The 19,641-nt window shown below is 39.0% G+C and overlaps 1 long non-coding RNA gene across 2 annotated transcripts in view; it reads left to right on the top strand.

Moving 5' to 3' along the window:
* The window catches only part of LOC117979352 (uncharacterized), a 36,646-nt gene extending 25,589 nt beyond the window's left edge, over positions 1–11,057 (top strand). For both annotated transcript variants that reach the window (XR_004670110.3, XR_004670109.3), the window contains 2 exons: positions 216–406; positions 10,853–11,057. This is a non-coding gene — a long non-coding RNA (uncharacterized LOC117979352). The remainder of the gene's footprint in view (positions 1–215; positions 407–10,852) is intronic.
* Positions 11,058–19,641: the final 8,584 nt, after the last annotated feature.

Here is a 19,641-nt window from a genome sequence, read left to right as displayed (position 1 = left end):
CTGCAGGCATTGCTAGATATTAGTAGTCTACTCATCTACTAGTCTGCAGATGTCCTTAGTATTATCCTACACAAAAATGAGATCAGTGAGCAATAATAATTCTCTGGCTTAGAATTTGCAACATAAAGGTGACTTCTATACTTATTATTTTTGCCCAAATGAAACAAGTGGCCAAATAATTCATTGCAGTGTCTCTGGTCTTTTTCTTTCTACAGTGCTCCTGAGTATATGACTACTTGTACTTACTAGCACTGAGGCAAGTACAAACTCTAGGCATCAGGCTTTTGGTCTCACTCTTAGCGAATTTGAACACTGGCTTTTTTGTTGGGCTTCCATTCTTCTCTCAGTGCAAGAATACCAACGTTTATGACCCAGGAAGCACCAACTTGTACTTCACAGAGCTAAGGTAAGGATACGTTTAGTCAATATATTTCTCATATCTGCCAAATCAGTTAAAGTGTGTTCTGCAGGTGAAACTACCAATCCATTGTCTTTTGTACTTGTCTACTATGAAAACTTTTGTCATGTCAGTTAATTATCTTGTACAGCATGCTGTGGCCCTGATGACATACTGGACCCAGACACTACTCAATATGTGAAGCAGTGACATATAATGCAATTGATTAAGAAGTATCTATATTGTGCTTAGCTTCTTGCCAGACACTAGGAGGGTATGAGAAATATAAGACATGAATCTTGCCCCCCAAAAGTTTTTAATTTCATTAAGAACTCTGACCCTAATGAAGTAACTACAGATAATCCAGACTGCATTTTAAAAAGGTGGTTCATACACTAGAGTTACACGGGGTTAAAGTACTTTCAGAGTTCAAGGAATGAACAATTAATAGTCCATTGGGATAAAGTAATGATGTGAACAGATGAGCGCAGAAAATGAAGATTTGGAAGAATAAATAAGTACATCTTGATAGCAAAGATAGGGACCAATTATAGTGGTCTCTGAATGCTCTCCTGTGTCTTAGATTTAATACAGCACATAATCTGAGCTTGTGAAGACTTCTGAGCCAGAAAGTATAATGTTCAGATTGGTGTGCAGTGACTTTGAATATAGAGTATATTGTTGAAATGAGAAAAACTTCACTCCAATTTATGTTTGAAATCAGATAAATCAGGCTTGACCTCTACCTACAAAAGATAGCAATAAGTACTATCTCAGTCACAGTGATACTGGGGGAAAGGGTGCTTCGGACTCCCCTTGATTCACATAAAAATTTCTGAGTGGAGAGAGCGGTTCTAGTCTTTAGTCCATGATGGTGATTCCCTACTCACTCTTATTCAAGTTTGTGTGGTCCTTTTAAAGTAGCCTGCTACATTCCTGTTCTTCCAATATGATGACATGCTCTTTCTCCTTGGCTCCAAAACCATGGCCTTTTTGTGTTCTCTCACCTTGGTGAAGATCTGTATTCTATTACGGATCCTTTTGCCATTTGGGGCACTGTGTGGGAGGGGAGAACAGTTCAATTCACTCTAGAAAACTGTCAACTCTGATCCCTCCATCACCTTGCTAAATGATGTCTCCACTATAGAGCCAGCTCTGCTTTCTTCACCCTAAGTATTATCATTACCCCATTAGCTTATTTCTTACAAAAGCTTGGATAGGGAGCAGTATTTCCTGGATTTCTCCACATTTCTGCCTATGGCCTTGCTTCACAGCAATCATTGCTAACCTAACAGCCCAGGATTGGAACAAAAGACTTTTAGGGCTGAACATAAAAACTACCTTCAATTAATTCCCATCTTTAGTATCAAGCAGAATAGTGTAAAATTAACACCTCAATAATTACCCAGTCACAGGTGTTTAAGCGAGTTAATTCTTGTCAGCAGGATGCCCTGGATGAGGGGCTAGCAGGAAAGGAGAAAGGGAGTTTAAAGGCTGTGTCGTATCCATATCCACAGGTGTCTGCTGAGACACCCATCTAGGATGATGAGAAAGTGACTCTCTGAAACATAAATTGATGAGCTACAGTAATAGAAAGAGAGGGCCATATTGCAAGGCTGTAAAAGGTGTGGGTCAAACTTTTAACCTTCTACATTAGATAATAAATATCCTTATTAGGAGATCTCATATAAAAAAGAGTTTGACATCCAATCTCCTTGTTATTTCACTTTCCTACTCTCCCCACAGCGATTCCTGCTGTGAGATTGTCAAGCAAACATGTAAGACCTAGTGACGCACTTGTAGCCTGGAGCAGTAGAGAGCAGTTTCTAACAATCTTTGCAGTTTCCATATGGGAGTTGCAATGATTAGTTTTTTTTTCCTCCGACAAGCTGTATTTAGCATAGAAAAAAAAGTGGCACTATGTTGAAATAGCTGAGAGGAGACAACTTGGGTAACAGGGAGAATGGCATTAGGTTCGGGAGATGCAAGGAATGTAGATAATGTAAAAAATTGTAAGTATAACCAGCATCAGTTGAGTTTAGATGTGGGGGTGGGAGGAATCAGGAAGTTACTAACCACATGATTGCAGAAAATAATCAAAAGAAGTTCGGAGTAGATACCTCCAGGTGTGTAAAGCAAACGAGAAAATATGGTTTTTCTGCTTACCAAAATGTCTTGAATAGAATTATAAAATATACTTTTTGTTTTTGAGATGGGGTCTTGCCCTGTTGCCCAGGCTGGAGTGCAGTGGTGTGATCACAGCTTGCTGCAGCATTGAACTCCTGGGATCAAGTGATCCTCCCACCTCAGCCTCTCCAGTAGCTGGGACTACAGTCTCATGCCACCACACCTGGATAATTTTGTATTTTTAAAATTTTTGTAGATACAGGGTCTAGCTATGTTTCCCAGGCTGGTCTCGAACTTCTGTGCCCAAGCCATCCTCCTACCTTAGCCTCTCAAAGTGCTGGGATTACAGGTGTGAGCCATCACGACTAGCCTAAATATGCTTTATTTTTACCCCAGACCTATAAATGATAACTAATGAAAAATTAAACCATGATATAGAAACATAATATTTACTCTTTGATTAAGCTAATATACTTTAAATTCACACTGTGTTTGTAAATGAGTCTTAATATATACCTGTGATAATTATTATTTTCCTCTCTGTGGATAGCACTCAGCAGAAAGAGAAACCTGGAAAGTGCTACCATGGGTATTCTGAAGCATCGCTCTACTGAGAGCCAGATTGGGGAAGTGGAGTATTCCAAGGGGTGATAGCCATTAGCACTCTTCACAAACATTCTAATTCTCCTTTTTCTGAGCTCATGCAGTGTTGTACCTCCCCACCCACTTTGAAGTTAGCTGTGGCCTTACTTTGACCAACAAAATATGAGCAGAAGTGCTAGAAATTGCCTGCATCTCCCTCCAAGAAGCAGTATTTAATTGGCCCTGGGAGGCAATGTAGTGCTCTGTTCTCCCTACCCAGGTGATAGAAGTCTGTGTTAAGATGAAGCATTGTGCACATGTACCCTAAAACTTAAAGTATAATAATAATAAAATAAAACAAATAAATAAATAAATAAATAATAAAAAATTTAAAAAAAGATGAAGCCTATGTCAACCTGGGTCTACAATGAGCAGAGACCCATTGGCCCATATTGGATATACAATTAGAGTGAGAAGTAAATATTTTGTTTTTAGACATGGTAAGATTTGGGGGTTATACTGCAGCATGAAATACTCCATCTTGATTTTTATAGGTGGTCTGTAAAATTTGCCTTCACATTTGGAAGACTCAAAATCTAATTTTTGAAGGGGTAGAAATTTGAAATTGGAGCGAAACCAAAATGATATCAAAGCAAGGCAGGTCCAGAGTGTGTGGAGCAGTTCCAAGACAGCATCCTTGAAAGACCCAAACATCCCAATATGAACTCTCAGAGAAACAGAAGAGTTTTACCAAATATTTTGGCTCACTTTTAATGTTAAAAGCATCAGAATTTGTGTTAGGCTTCAAATATATACATCATTTATGCTTCATGTATGATCTGCAAGTTAGAAGCATTTCAGAGAAAAAAATAAGAACTTACCTTAACATTCTATTGGCCACACAACTTTTCTGAGAAGATTACATTGATTTGGGTATGACATCAAGATGGTGAGACATGAAAATTGGCTAGCCATATGTAGAGACCTGAAACTGGATCCCTTCCTTACACCTTACACAAAAATCAATTCAAGATGGATTAAAGACTTAAACGTTAGACCTAAAGCCATAAAAACGCTAGAAGAAAACCTAGGCATTACCATTCAGGACATAGGCATGGGCAAGGACTTCATGTCTAAAACACCAAAAGCAATGGCAACAAAAGCCAAAATTGACAAATGGGATTTAATTAAACTAAAGAGCTTCTGCACAGCAAAAGAAACTACCATCAGAGTGAACAGGGAACCTACAAAATGGGAGAAAATTTTCACAACCTACTCATCTGACAAAGGGCTAATATCCAGAATCTACAATGAACTCAAACAAATTTACAAGAAAAAAACAAACAACCCCATCAAAAAGTGGGCGAGGGACATGAACAGACACTTCTCAAAAGAAGACATTTATGGAGCCAAAAAACACATGAAAAAATGCTCACCATCACTGGCCATCAGAGAAATGCAAATCAAAACCACAATGAGATACCATCTCACACCAGTTAGAATGGCAATCATTAAAAAGTCAGGAAACAACAGGTGCTGGAGAGGATGTGGAGAAATAGGAACACTTTTACACTGTTGGTGGGACTGGAAACTAGTTCAACCCTTGTGGAAGTCAGTGTGGCGATTCCTCAGGGATCTAGAACTAGAAATACCATTTGACCCAGCCATCCCATTACTGGGTATATACCCAAAGGTCTATAAATCATGCTGCTATAAAGACACATGCACATGTATGTTTATTGCGGCACTATTCACAATAGCAAAGACTTGGAACCAACCCAAATGTCCAACAACGATAGACTGGATTAAGAAAATGTGGCACATATACACCATGGAATACTATGCAGCCATAAAAAATGATGAGTTCATGTCCTTTGTAGGGACATGGATGAAATTGGAAATCATCATTCTCAGTAAACTATCGCAAGAACAAAAAAACAAACACCGCATATTCTCACTCATAGGTGGGAATTGAACAATGAGAACACATGGACACAGGAAGGGGAACATCACACTCTGGGGACTGTTGTGGGGTGGGGGGAGAGGGGAGGGATAGCACTGGGAGATATACCTAATGCTAGATGACAAGTTAGTGGGTACAGCGCGCCAGCATGGCACATGTATACATATGTAACTAACCTGCACATTGTGCACATGTACCCTAAAACTTAAAGTATAATAATAAATAAATAAATAAATAAAAAGTTGGTGAGAGATAATGAGAAACTATCTAGATGTTACTGAGTTTATTATCCCTCATAGAATCAAACAGAAAACTGAATTCTAATGTAACTTTTTTCAATGTTTTAATGAACTTTACTATATGCTGTGAGAATTGTAATAAGAAAATTAGAAATATATTTCTCCCAGAATTGTGAGTGTCTGACTCTTTTGTAAAACCCAAAATATATCAAGAGTAAGGTGACACTTTCTTGATCTTGGAACTTCAGAATGGGAAATTGAGATGCCTACAATTTAGGTTGAATTGAATTTCAGAACGAAGTGAACTTCCTTTGGATGAACAATTCTCATTTAAAATGTTAAGCAGCCAATAAGCATTCAAAAGGCAAGGAAGTTCTCACAGATTCAGTATTGCAATAGCTCTGCTATTTGAAGTGGAAACAAATCTCCACGAATAATGTTTGAAAGACTGAGAGGACAATCTCTAAACATGAAGCCACACAGCTATTGTTTTAGATTTGAGATTCCTTAGAAATACTGAACAAATAGATGTCAGTCTCTGTGCCTAGTGAGTTGGGTCCAGCAAGACATGATATTTGACTTATGTTTATAACACCTAAAGCACTGGTGAACTAAAAAAAGTTCCATAAAACATAGAATATATCCAGTGTTCCTGGAAAAAAAAATACCAACACCAAATCAAAAACTAATACCAAATAAAAGCAAAACCATCCCAAGACAATCTTACTCGTTCTTTGAATAAGTTTAGGACTTGTCTATTCAATTAAAATATCTGATCCAGGTTTCTTATGGCTCACTGCTACATTGCTTAGTTCCAAGCATATCTTACAGGAAGAGGCAGATGGATTATCTTTTGTTTTTAAATATGTGTAATGAACATGTAAAGGATGATGATAAGACTAAAGAATGTTATGTATGTGTGGAGTGAGTGTACACTGGTGATTTTGGTCTTGGCTCATGGATTACATTTTTTATAGCTTAATAGGTAAGCACATTTGGACTAACAAAAGAAGATGCTTTAGTTTTATAGTAATTGATGTACCATCTTTGGCTTTCTTTCCTGAGGGCCAGGGCCTGCATAGGACGACTGCACAGTGCAACTTGCGCATATAAATCACAGCCTGCCACCTGTTATTTAATAGCTAGCACTGCTGACTCAATAACAGTAAGATTCTGTAAAATTGTTCCCTCCAGCCCTGGGTGTTCCCCATAGAGGTAATTGTCTAGAAAATAAATTTCCTGGACAAAGAACAAGAAGTTACAGACCTAGGAACATCTTTTAATGTCTCAGAAGTTAACTTTCAACTACGCTGATGTGTCTGGTTCCTCATTCTTTAGAGTTACTGTAAATTTTCAACACACATAAGTGGATTTACATAATTTGTTTTCAAGTAAAGGACTCTGAAATACCCACCGAGCATCTATAATGATTGCAGAGGCTACTGATTACTTAGACTTTCATTTTTGTTTTCCTTTCCAGCAGGTTTGTCAGCATCCAAGTAATATATCAGATACAAGAAAAAAACACCATTGCAAAACCAATTTGCTAAGGGGCTTGTAAAATTCAGCTTTAAAAAGTTACTGAGGCATCAAAGTAAAGGACCAAAGAGCCAGATATTTTGATCAGTTTCTCAAGGTCAAACACATTACTAATTCATCAAATATTTCTTTCTGCTAAAGTTATTTGAAAAGCAAACAACCTGTTCTGTGCAGATGTTGCGCTTAATAACCCTAATACTTTAAGAAAAAAAGGCAGTGAGAGAACAAACGGAATTTTCTACTGCTGTAAGAAATACCTTCCTTGGTTTGCAAAACACTTGCATCATTAATAAATATGTTGAATACTTTTAATAATAGGACCTGAGAAATTTTGATTGTCGTAGTTTTAGCTGATTATCTCTAATGTCAGTTATATGTGCTAACTTAGAGGACAAACAATTACAAATTAATTATAATTATAGACTCAATTGAACCCTCCTTCTGTCTAAGATATCCTGATTGCCTTTGTCTTGGAAATAGAAGTTGCTCAATGTATGCCTTTGTATAGATGAGTCCTGACTGATCTGGCCTCTAAAGTGGAAAAATAACTCAGCAATGAAGTCTGGACACCTATTACTACTTTTTCAGTAACAAGTTTCTCGGATCCTGGCCACGGGACTTCTCCTCTTTGGCCTTACAAAACGTGGCCTTAGGAATTGGGGATGCAAACATTTCATTTGGTTCTAAAGTTTATCTTTTTCTCTTTAAATTTATTCAGAAATATTGTAAAACAGCTTTACACTCTACATGTAATAGAAAAACTTTTGTAGGTATTCTGCTCAAGAAATGACTTCCAAAGGGAAGTTAGCATAAATTATTGGGTAGATGCATGCCATTTTGCATGCCAAAATTGAAGGAGGCCTTAACTTGAGAAACAAACATCATGATCTGAGACAACAGTGGGCCACAAGTATTTATATTCTGCAGCTTAATCTACTCACATATTGATGTGGGGTTGCTCTACCACCAACCTACATAAACGAATTCTGATTGTCTAATCAACAGGTTGAAAATATGCATGAGAATGAAGGGTAAGTACAGAAACTTAAGGAAAGAAGAAGGAGAAAAAGGAGGAGAAGGAAGAAGAACTAGTAGAAATAGCAGTAAAAGTAGTAGCAGTGGTGGTGGTGGTGGTGGTGGTCGTGTGAATGATCCCTCCTGATGTCTAGAAAGTATGAAAGTTACAAGCTATAGTAGAGCTCTTGTATCCCTAGTAGGAATAAGAGGAGCATTATTGCCTTTCTTATTCTAAGTGTTGTCGCAATCATATGAAGGTGGCACTGGGCTATGCCTGTAAGAACACTTGGCAAGGGAAAGTCACAAGGTCACCCATAAGTCATGACATGAAGTGTAGTTTTAGTGCAAAGTCCAACCCTATAAGAAAATTGAGAGAAACTAATCACTTAATAGGGCTGACTTCATTGAATTTTTTGAACCACAGTATAAGGCAAATGGGTAAACTATTCCTCATGTTAGACTACACTAGAGAGTGGACCTTTTACAGTGATGCCCGTGACTAAATGGCAGATGCTTAGCAGGTCCTCTCAATACCTTGGCTCTAGCCTAATGAGTTAAAATCCACTTCTAAATCAGTTTTAGTGAGGTGAGTCTATCTGGTAGTGTAGTCCCCCTGGAGCAGGTGTCAGGCGAGGATGCCAGCAGGTGGCTAGATGGGCACTGAGACAACAGGACTGGATTTGAAGTCAAGCAGATATTGATATTCAGTCTTCTCAGATTCAAACACCATGGAGCTCCAGTGTAACTGATTCCCTTCTTGTCAGGCTTTCCTTCAGGTAAAATCAAAGGAGGTGCCAAAAACAATTTTCTCGCCCAATTAGTTTTTGATCATGTATTAGTCCGGACTCTTGCTGCTAATAAAGATACACCCAAGACTGGGTAATTTATAAAGAAAAAGAAGTTTAATGGACTCACAGTTCCACATGGCTGGGGAGGACTCAAAATCATGGCAGAAGGTGAAGGGGGAGCAAAGGTATGTCTTACACAGGCTAGAGTGCATGTGCGGGGGAACTGCCCTTTATAAAATCATCAGATCTCATAAGACTTATTCATTATCATGAGAACAGGAGAAACCCACCCCCATGATTCATTTACCTCCCACTGGTTCCCTCCCATGACATGTGGGGATTATGGGAGCTATCATTCAAGATGAGATTTGGGTGGGGAGACAGCTAAACCATATCAGATCACATGTAAAATAATATCATCAATGGTAGAACTGGAAAAAAGTGTGCATATACTAAAAATATTGCTGATAATTTCCTTGCATTATTCACCACTTCCTGCCCAGAACAAGAAACTTGGACATGCTGATTGGAAGAGCCAGTGGGAGGGTAGGCAGTGCCCAGGGATTAGACACTAAACAAATATCTACCAACTCTGCTATATTAGTTAGGGTTCTCCAGAGGGACAGAACTAATAGGATACATGTGTATATAATAGGGAGTTTATTAAGCAGAATTGGCTCACGTGATTACAAGGTAAACTCCCATGATAGGCTGTCTGCAAGCTGAGGAAGAAAGAAGCCAGTAGTGGCTCAGTCTAAGTCCAAAACCCTCAAAAGTAGGGAAACCAACAGTGCAGACTTTAGTCTGTGGCTGAAGGCCTGAGAGCCCCCGGCAAACCACTGGTGTAAGTCCAAGAGTCCAAAGGCTGAAGAACGTGGAACCTGATGTCCAAGGGCAGAAGGGACAGATGGAAGCATCCAACACAGGAGAAAGACAAAAGCCAGAAGACTCAGCAAGCCAGCTTATCTCACCTTCTTCCTCCTACTTTGTTCTAGCTGCACTGGCAGCCGATTGAATGGTGCCCACCCATATTGAGGGTGGGTTTTCCTCTCCCAGTCCACTGACTCAAATGTTAATTTCCTCTGGCAACACCCTCACAGACACACCCAGAGACAATACTTTACCACCCACCTATGCATCCTTCAATCCAATCAAGTTGACACCTAATATTAACCATCACATCTGCCCACTGGAGAAATTGATCCCACCAAACCATTGCTTCACAGAAACAGATATTTTTCACTTAAATTCTGTGCAAAAAAACCCCACAAAAAATAAAAACGAAAACAAAATCTTACTTTAAGCTGCTTTATGAGGCTATTGTCTGGAAATCAGTGCTCGCCTTTGTCTTTGTATGAAAGATCCTCAAGGGCATGGATTATGGATGCATCTTGTTTTGTATATCACCTGTCACCTTGCCACAAGAAAACAGGACATGCATTTTCAATGATGATAATAACAAAGCCACCTACACCTGGTGTGCAGAAATTTTGACTACATGCTTTAAGCAGAATTCAGGGGAGCAGTTTCCAGATTGCTATGCCTGAAGTTTTACTGTGCAAAGGGTAAATATTCACAGGTGCCATGGAATTCAATACAAGGTAAATGATCATAATCCATTCGGCTTCAAATCTCTCTGGGTTTACTGTCTCTGATGAACCTGACAGAATCAAGAATTTGTGTGTATTGCAGACTTAATCTACATTCAGGGTTATCTTTCTTTGTGTCTGGCTAAGGCAGATATCTATTTTCAACAGACTCTGGCCAGCATTCCCCATTATTTCTTATAGCAGATTCTATTTACTGTCAGTGACATTTGAATGTAACATCTAGATAGGGGCTGCGGAAGTGTAATCCACATTATCCTAATGGCAGTCCTGAAATTGCAGAAGAGGAGTGTGATAAGTGTTACATTACAGAGAGGAGAGACAACAAGTACTGTGAGTGACACCGACAGGCATTCAGGCATTCTTCTTCTTAGTGTTCCTTCCCAAAAGGGGCGGTCTTGAGTCTTTTTGGTTTTTTGTTTTGAGATAGGGCCTTGCTCTGTAGCCCAGGCTGGAGTGCAGTGGCACGACCAGAGCTCACTGCAGCCTCAATCTCCTGAGCTCAATAGATCCTGCCTCTGCAGCCTCCCAAGTAGCTGAAACTACAGACACATGCACCACCATATCCAGCTAATTTTTGTATTTTTTTGCAGAAACAGCATTTCGCCATGTCACGCAGGCTGGTCTTCAACTCCTGGACTCAAGCTATCCACGGGCCTCGGCCTCCCAAAGTGCTAGAATTACAGGCATGAGCCACTATGTCCGGCTTGGAGTTTTTAGTCTCATCAAACCAACTCACCCAAATGTCCCTTGGTGACAAAAAGTTTTCTGAACGATTAAGTAATCTTTGTTTCTTAAGCCTGACAAAATAAAAAGTTTTCTGTCTCTCTCTTTCTCTTTTGCACTGTTTCTCTTTAAGTCTTGTTAGAATACAGAACTGTAGACATTTAGACAGAGCCAGGGTCATTGTCTTGACTGGCCCACTGACCAGATTAGTAATTCTTAAACTAGGGTCCCTAGACCAGCACCACAGGCATCTGTGGGCTTGTTAGAAATGCACATCCTTGGACCACTGAATCAGATATTTTGAGGGTGGGCTCAATAATCTCTGTTTTGAGAAGACCCCCAAGTAAACCTGATGCACAGTAATTGTTGAGAAACACTGAATAAATTGTATACCATTAGCCTGTTTTTAAAAATCATCTGAGCCATTCCTTTATTATATGAGATGACCATTAAAATCTCACTCAGTTTTATCATATAATGAAACATTTGGTGATAGCATAAAACTCTATTTTGATGGCTCAGTTTTTATGATTTCCTTTGATATAATTGTTTCCTTAAGAAGGTGCCAGTTTTGAAAAGGAAACTGTTTTGTTCCCTTTTGTACAGCACAAGCTAAGGATCTATGATGGAATGATAATTAATCTGTAAACTATAATTATGCTGTCGATTCTGGCTGTATATGGGGCATACCTGATTCATCTGCTACTTGATGTCCTGCATGACCATCACCAGACACCAAGCAGCAGAACAAGACCATGGACCACAGAGTCCTGGAAATGTCCACCTTCTGAGCTGAGCCACCACCAGGAATGGTGTCAGTAAATGCATGAGCACCAGAGTATTTTGAATGAAAGGAAAAAAGTGCAATTCAGGATATGACTCCCTACCCCACCCTACTAGCAGATCCCAAATGTTGTCATAATCCAGTAAAATATAACACCTCTACCAAGTTGTGAGGCACTGAGAAACCATTGCAGGTGACAGCCAACTGTGTGTTCCCAACTCTGAGCAGTTCTGCCTGTCAGAATCTTCCCATCTCAGTCCCCACCCACCTCTTCAGCCTCATGTTTCCTCAAGCCTTTCTTCAGATTGACCACACTTCACTTCTGTGTCTACGAGGATTTGCCTTGTCACTAAAATTGTTATGTTACAATAGGGCCCCATATCCATTAGGTAATTGGCTTTGTCATCACCTTCACTTCTAGTTACTTTCTTGGAATGTTAAATGAAACATTCTTGCCTTAATAGTAACATCAGTTCCTACATATCTTCCTTGTGTGTGTTTGGTTGGCTGATTGTCACTTTCTACTCTGAATGTTGAATCAGACTGTCACTTTCTACTCTGAATGTTGAATCACCTTCTTGCTCTGCCCTCTACTTGCATTTTCTTGTCTACTTACCTGTCCACTTATCTTTTGATCTTTTTGCCTCCCCTTCTTTGGGCATCCCTGTCCTTCAGCTTGCCTGGATATGACTTCTAGCCTTGTGTGATCTTGGATATGTGTGCGTAGCCCAAAGTTATACCATTCAACAGACTCCAATGTCATTAAAGGGATCTTGTTCCACCATGTATTTTTCTGCCTTTTCCCCTAAATTACCAAAATTTTTGGCCTGTTAACATTTCTGTCTCTGTATACAGATCATAGTCCTTTAATGTACTTTACTACATGCAGAAATTCTATTGATTTGGATTCAAGTCTTTCATATTTGGCATTGCTTTGCAATTCACTTGCTCTTTTATAGACCCATTTTGACAGTTCTCAAGAAGGCTGGTGAAACAAGCCTGGCTGTGATTTGGGCTGAAATTCTTTCTTTCTCTCCTTGAGAAATCTTTGTAGCACTGTAGTCAAAGCTGCATACAGAATTGTCTGACCAGCTGCTGTCCATGGATAGAGCCAAGGCACCAGGCTGACCTCATACCTAAGAAGCAGTTATTCAGAAGTTGTAGATGATTATCAAAGATGGAATTTATCTCTACCTAGGGCTAAAAGTTTAGGCAGTTCTGTACTGATTACTTTTTTCAGTCACATCAAACTCATCCTCATACAGAATAAAATAAAATAAGTTTTTCGTGTGCCTGTCTTGCTTTGGGAAATGAAGAAATGAGAGTAAGTATCATCTTGTTTATGAAGAGCAAATACTATGATTAAAAATCAAGATTAAAAACCTCACACTGTTCAGGACAACTGGATCACAAGAATATTTTGGTTTCAAGTATCACTGAATTTTATTAATCTCTCTAAGAAAACTTTATACAAATAATAATTAAGCCTTGGATTTGCTGAATGGATGTTGGAAAATAGTAAGGTAAAGAGAGGCCAGCAATCTCTTTTGAACTACTAGCCTTCTGGACCAGTGTGACTCTGCCTTTGATGAGGAGTAGAGGAGGAGGAGAAAGACTTTTAAGAAGATTGAGCACTTGTCATAAAACAAGACTGCTAGGGACATACATAGCATGGTTGAAAAAATGACTTTTGGAGTCTCACTATGGTCCGTACTAGCGCTAACAACAAATGAAAATACAATGTGGGCCAATTTGTAATGTTTAATGTTCTAAAAGCCACATTAATATATGTGAATAATCTGATAAAATTAATTTCAACAATATATTTTATTTACCCAAATATGGATGAAATTATTATCCAACATATAACCAATGTAAAATGTTTTTAATGAAATACTTTCATTTTTAAAAAATTGAACTAAGTTTTTGAAATCCAGTATGCATTTTAAACTTGCAGCACATCTCAGTTCAGACTAACTATAACTCAAGTACTCAATAGCACCTGTAGCCAGGGGCTCCCCTATTGAACAGTGTAATTTTGGTCCCATAGCATCCTCCATTGACCAAGCAATGAAGAAAAAAGTCCAACTATGGTCCAGGAAAAATATCCAGTGCTGGCTGTGTCTATATTCTAATAGTGAATGCACAGGTCATCATACATAGTACATGATAAGCACTAGGAATTGGGAAGACAATAGTTAACGTCATATCTCTATTTTGCAATAGAACTCTATAAACAGACATCTTGATGTTACAAGTTTTCTATGTGGTTGATGATGTAGTTAAGTTAGGAAAAGTAGAGCCAAGCCGTGCCTCCAGAGATAAGTCTTTTAGTTAACTTGATCCTCTGGAAAAACATTCTCTATGATGAAAGCTCAAATGGTTCTTGCCCATGTCTAATACATTGTGAGGTTTGGCTCTATGTCCCCACCCAATCTCATGTTGAATTGTAATCCCCATGTATTGGAGGAAGGGCCTGGTGGGAGGTGATTGGATCATGGGAGCGGATTTCCCCCTTGCTGTTCTTGTGATGGTCAGTGAGTTCTCATGAGATCTGATGGTTTAAAAATGTGTAGCACTTCCCTGTTTGCTCCCTCACTCTCCTGCAACCATGTGAAGAATGTGCCTTGCTTTCCCTTTGCCTTCTGCTATGATTGTAAGTTTCCTCAGGCTTCCCAGCCATGCTTCCTATTAAGCCTATGGAACTATGACTCAATTAAACCTCTTTTATTCATAAATTACCCAGTCTCGGGTAGTTCTTTATAGCAGTGTGAAAACAGACTAATACAAACATCAAATGTAGAACTCACTAGCGAATTAAATTAATCCAATTCAGCTGTAAAGATGGTTTAGCTTTAAACCATCTTTCAAGTTCCTGAAATTAAAATTTTCAGTCCATTGGTTATTTCATCATCTACTCATGGAATTCAACAATATTTTTATCTGATAGCCATTCCAGTTATTGTTTATATCTACAATATTCCTGTATGAGAGCTTTAGATCTACCCACTTCAAAATATTTGGCTTGGCAGATTAGCTCTCCTCTAGTTTCAATGATTTCTTTGAAAAATAATAGTACTTCATTCATTCAGGGACAGAACTGAAAAATTCTGGGGTACTTAAGGTAGAATGATTCCTAAAGATGTCATCATCCAGTTGTTTTCAAATGGGGCAGGGATATGTGAGTAGGGAATGCTCAAATACTCGATGATAGGCAAAGATTTCCAGGGCATTGTTTTAAGAAATTTAATGTCACAATCCTGAAAAATAGGTGTATCCAGCTCAAAATTAATTATTCTGGTAAACTGATTGTTTCATAACCTTTTTTTTTTCAGAAGAAAGATTCTTAATGTTACTATAGTATGTTGCTTTCATGCATTAAATTACCAGGGCACCAAAGAGAGGGAATTTCTCCTTTCATGGTTAACCCGAGTCTCTTAAACTCACAGGACTTCCATATTCCTGTTCTAGAGTATAAATTTATTTTAAGAATAAAACAAGGTCCTAGAATTTGGCTGGCAGAATGACCTGGGTGTATGTAGTCAAAAGAGCTTTAGCCCTCATGATCTTTGCTCTTACTTTTACTCCCATGTATGTTCTATTACATAACAAAAGGAACTTTGTGAAAGGAATTATGATTAAGAGTCTTAAGATAGAAAGATTATCCTGGATTATCTGGATGAGTGCAGTGTAATCACAAGAGCCCTTAAAAATAGAAGAGGAAGGCAGATGAGTCTGTCAGGGAGATGCAATGGCTGAAGAACAGGTAGGAGAGATTTTAAGAGTGAGAGGGACTCCATCTACCATTACTGGCTCTAAGATGCAGGGGCCACAAGCCAGTGAACATAGGTGGCTTCTAGAAGCTGAGAATGACTCCCAGCTCACAGCCAATAAAGAAATGGACTTTGGCCCTTCAATTGCATAGAAATAAATTCTGTCAACCATCTGAATGAACAATGAGATGGATTCTCCTCTGCCTCCAGAAAGGAACATAGTCTTGTTGATTCCTTTATTTCAGCCTTGTAATACTTAAGCACAGACTACAGTGCCTACTGGAATTCTAACCTACAGAAACTGGGCAATAATAGATGGCAGTTGTTTTAAGCCACGAAGTTTGTGTTATTTTTTTACAGCAGCAATAGAAAACTAATACAGGATGGAAATAAAAATTTCTTTAAATACTTGGCCTATTTTATTTCCTGACCTTTGTTAAGGAATAAAATTCCCTTGAGGGACAGTCCTGTGAAAGAAGAAGAAAACAAAAAAATATATATATTGATAGGAAATAATGACCACTAAAATGCTTTCTTTTTTTCCACATAAAAACCTAAGCAGTTATTTTCAACTATCATTAGGCGAGTAATTTACTCTTTCATTAGAGTCAGTAACTGGAAAGAAAACCACCCATGAAAAGCTGAATGAGTCAGTGATTCTGAATCTTTTATGTGATACTTGAATGTTTCAAACTAGGACTGCCAACATTTTCAAGATAAAATTTTTCAGTCATGCTGGAATACGTTTAGTATATTGTTTGAGCAGTATCCCAACACTGAGGGCTTTTGTCTTTGAAATAGTGCCATAGCTGATCCTTTAACACGCCATTCCACATTTTGAATTAGGAAGCTTTTATGAATGATGATGTGTGGGGGGCATGATGAGGTAAGAGCCACTTAGCAAGACCAACGGATCCTATGAGACCTTCCCTCACACCTCTGTGGCTATAAAATGGTTCTGTTGGCCTAAGGCAATATTATATATGATACCATGTCAATAAGTTAGGAAATCCTATAAGTCCTCTGAAGATTTTTCCTGTTCTGGCAATTATAGGATGGAAAAAAACACACCATAATTATAGTAGATATCAGTTTTGGTATGAAAAGTCACTGTCATATTTCTGGGGGGTTGGGTGGTGCTACATTAGAGGGGTCCAATACATTGAACTTACTACCTAGTGGCTGGTCTCCTTGAAGAATGGTGATGCTTACAAAGTTTATTATTGGTCTCAGCTGCTGGAAAGTTGGACACTCAGCAATGGTAGTGGCTCCATTAGTCTTGGTGAGAGGAAGATCATATTATTGGGCATGTGTACAACCTTAAACCACATCACCACGCTCACTCTTCTCATGGGCTTATTGCATTACCACTAAGATAACCAAGAAGAAAGCCTTTCTGGCTTTCATGAAATGAATCATCTTATCATCTCATTGTAAGAAGACTCCTACACAGTAGATATTTTTTTTTTTAGACGGAGTCTTGCTGTGTTGCCCAGGCTGGAGTGCAGTGGCACGATCTCGGCTCACTGCAAGCTTCACCCCCCAGGTTCACGCCATTCTCCTGCCTCAGCCTCCTGAGTAGCTGGGACTACAGGTGCCTGCCAACATGCCCGGCTAATTTTTTGTATTTTTAGTAGAGACGGGGTTTCGCTGTGTTAGCCAGGATGGTCTTGATCTCCTGACCTCATGATCCGCCCACCTTGGCCTCCCACAGTGCTGGGATTACAGGCATGAGCCACCGCGCCCTGCCCACAGTAGACATTTTTTAAAGGATATTAACTTACGATACAAAAATAGACATACTTTCTGTTCACTAAATAGGTCAATTCATATACTTATTTTCTTTTTCTTTGTCTCTGTTCTCTGAATCTCATTGCATCCAGGTCCCTGGGTAACCCACCAAACTATGCTACTTCCCAAGAGCTCATGTATATATGCAATTCACACCACTTTTTTCTGTGTATAAAGAAGATGGCTAAAGGATTCTTTACAGCTCTGTCCACTGGGAGGATCTCCCTTCAACACACTCCTTTATGGCTTTTCCATGAGTGTGGTTAAGATTTCCTAGTAGTCCATTTGGGTCAACATCAATGAACTAGGCTGACTTTTTCCTCCTCCAATATCTGGTTAATGTTAATAACCAATAAAATTATAACAATAAATTGAAGAGAGACAATGATGCAATGTCGGCTTCTGAACTGGTTTTTTGTATAATTTAATGCTGGTTTTGGAACCGCATAGACTCATTCCCAAATTTTCTCTATGTTTATAGACCATGACTGTGTCTGCCTTACCTATGACACAATGGAATCTACAATACTCAGTCAAAGATGGGCAGACCCACTTCCACTATCACTGGATGTTCCAAGGTCAGGTGATCAGCTCTCCTCCCACAACCGAGAACCCAGTTGCATACCAGGACCAGTTTTCAAACACAGAGATGTTCCCTGCCCCAGAATGTATAGCCTTGCTGAAGAAGCTTAGGAGCCTTCACTCTAACTCTCATACTATGGCTTGACAGAAACTACCTCTAACAATATTAGCTTAGCTGAAATGTCCTGAGTGGCAGAACCACTTGTAATGCAGACTGGATTTACTGCAGAATTTTAACTGTCTGAGTGCCTCAAATATGGAAGCCTCCCATATCACCCCAAAATGGATCGGAGCTGTATTACCAAAAGCAGTCTATGCTACCATCAAAATCTAAAGAGGCCATTTTCTTAGCGGTAGGTGGTGTGAGGGGCAACAATTTATCATTTCTTCTATAGAGGATAAGTAAGAGGATTACCTTTGATAGCTCTATCCTAAAAAAATACTCACAATAGTGCAAGCTTCTGAATCTTCATAGAGTTTAGATCCCTTTTCTGACATGTGTGTCTTGCTGGGACATCTAGAGTACCACCACTTACTGCTCACTGAGACCTAATAGTATGATTCATCATTTAGTGGGCCAGCACCATATTGTGAAATTCCAAGATGACCAAGTTCTCTGCAGACACTACAATGACAGAAAGCAAGAGTGTTAACAATGCCCTGGAGCAAATGAGCGCTCATGTGCTGCATCACTGTCATGTGAAGGTGTATGGCTCCTACCTTCCTTACTAATGCAATCAAGAACATATTTGCCAGATCCCTAGCTATAAACCAAGAGCCAGAAGCTGTGTTGATCTGCTTCTGTGAAATTACTGTATCCAGTACAACAGGCTTTATTTCCTGCCATAATTCATCTTTTCCTTGTTTTTGTTTTGTTTTGATTTTGTTTTTGAGACATGATGAAATCTCTTTATGATTTTGTTGGAAGTGATAACCTTTGCAGTCCTTTCTAGGATATGACATTTTTTTGTTTTCTCTCTTAACTGGGGAAAGCCTCATGAGCTTCCATTTAGGATTTTCTGGCATGAGTCTTAGCTCAGAGGTCAAAAAACCAGCAAAATATTTATGATAGCCGATAAGTATATCTATCCTGGTCACACATATGGGCAATGGGAACCACTTGGGCTCTGTTGAGATGAACATAGAACAAAAATTCATTCATCACCTGGTTTCCATAAGTTTCTCTCTGCCTAGTGAAGCACGATGGCATTTTCAGCTTTCTGGAACCAGTATGAGCGCAAACCTTGCATCTATCAAGCCTCAAAAAATCTAAATACTCCCCCTTTCCCAATGCACAATTATTTTAACAAATGGCTTCAGATTTCTTTCAGGAAGGATTGAAGGAATATTTACCATATTTCCTTGCAGTGGTGTTACAAAGTGATTTCTCAAAGACTTTTGACTTCAGTTTCAATCTGCATCTGACAACCTTAGATCTAGAATCTGAATAGATCTAGAACATGGATGAAATGCTCCAGTTCTCAGCATTTGATTTTTCAAAATTCTGCTTATCAGCATTTGATTTTTCAAAATTAATATTAGTACACAACTCTAGCAACACCCAGATTGACTGCCCGTTTGTCTCACTATTGGGACTATCATGGTCTGCTATTCATTGCCACAGACCTCTATGGATCAAATATCCCTTTTTGCTACTCTGCTTTGCTGCCCATTATGGAAATTGCATTTACTTTACCTCTGACGGTTATACACAGCCTCCAGATCA

This window comes from Pan paniscus, chromosome 13, assembly GCF_029289425.2.
Source record: "Pan paniscus chromosome 13, NHGRI_mPanPan1-v2.0_pri, whole genome shotgun sequence".
In the NCBI taxonomy this organism is placed as follows: Eukaryota; Metazoa; Chordata; class Mammalia; order Primates; family Hominidae; genus Pan; species Pan paniscus.
This window is presented reverse-complemented; position numbering and strand designations above follow the sequence as displayed.